Source organism: Tarenaya hassleriana, unplaced genomic scaffold (genome assembly GCF_000463585.1).
Source record: "Tarenaya hassleriana unplaced genomic scaffold, ASM46358v1 Cleome8, whole genome shotgun sequence".
Taxonomy (NCBI): Eukaryota; Viridiplantae; Streptophyta; class Magnoliopsida; order Brassicales; family Cleomaceae; genus Tarenaya; species Tarenaya hassleriana.
This window is the reverse complement of record NW_010970490.1, coordinates 4,560,543-4,561,792: the sequence shown is the minus strand read 5'-3', so window position 1 is coordinate 4,561,792 and position 1,250 is coordinate 4,560,543.

The window sequence follows — 1,250 nt, the reverse complement described above, 5'->3', positions numbered from 1 at the left end:
TACCTCAAAGGCTTAGGACAAAGGAACACATAGGACCATCATTGGAGAGAGGTACGTATCCTGCTCATAATCCTATATCTGTTTTTGAACCTTCTATTACAGGTTGTCGAGTAGGGGTAATGAGCAAGAGAGGATCAAAACGAGCAAAATCATCGCTCAAACGTCCACAAGATCCACCTCCTTCACAAGTTTGGAAACCCAAGGAGGATAGAAGGCTCAAGCATCCATGAGGTCCAAAAGATGCGCTTAATGCTCAACATCCAGGGTGGCGAAAGATCGATTATCTTCGCCTCTCAGACCCTCCCATCATTTGAGCAAGATAGGTCGAGCTAATGTAAACAAGCACTTCTCGGGAGGCAACCCGAGCACTAGGTAACTTTTCTTTTTCTTTTTCTTTGTAGCATAGGTAGTAGAGACCATGATTGTATCTTTCGGAATGTATTGCTATTATTATGCTTTTGTTCGGATAACGTTTGTTGTTCTATGAGCGTTTACACCGGCACACGAGAGATGAACATCAACTTTCGAGAGACAATGTTGGATAGGTTCCAATCCATAGAGTGTGTGAGAGCTCTTGCGTTTGACGTGAGTTAATTTCGTTGCGAGCGAACAAATTTCGCAGAGCTAAGCCTTCTCTATCCCTCTTATTGGTTCTTTTCACACGTTTTTTTGGATTCTACTTTTCCGGGCGAGTGTCTACACCGTGGACGGTGTATGATTCAAGTCTGGGGGGTGGATAGATCCTTCACACATTCAGGGCTATCTACTTAGGATTGCATTTAGTTTAGGTACATTTTATCATGGCATATAGACTTAGGAAATTTTTTTATCTTTTGCATATCACTTTGTATTAGTTGCATTTACATGTTTTCTTTCTTTTCATATAGATGATTTTTGTTAGGTTTGCATGATTGCATTTGATCATATAGATTTAGGATCATATAGGTTCACGTGCATACCTCGAAAACCCGTTTTGAGCATCATTTGGAAGATTTGTGGGATGATAAAGTAGAAATATCTTGATGATCTAGTGACTTTGTAGAACGTGGTTGAACCGTGTGAATTGATAGTTCTCCAGACTTTCTATATAAAGTTTGTGGGATAGGGTTGTTATTTGGAACCTATGGAGTTGAAACGACTATATCCAGGTTATATATTTCTTTTAGAACCTTTTCCGAGTCTTGCAGGTCAATGAAATCTAGTTCAACAAATGCCTTGGGAAAATAAAGTATCTCGACACTCCGCTGTCA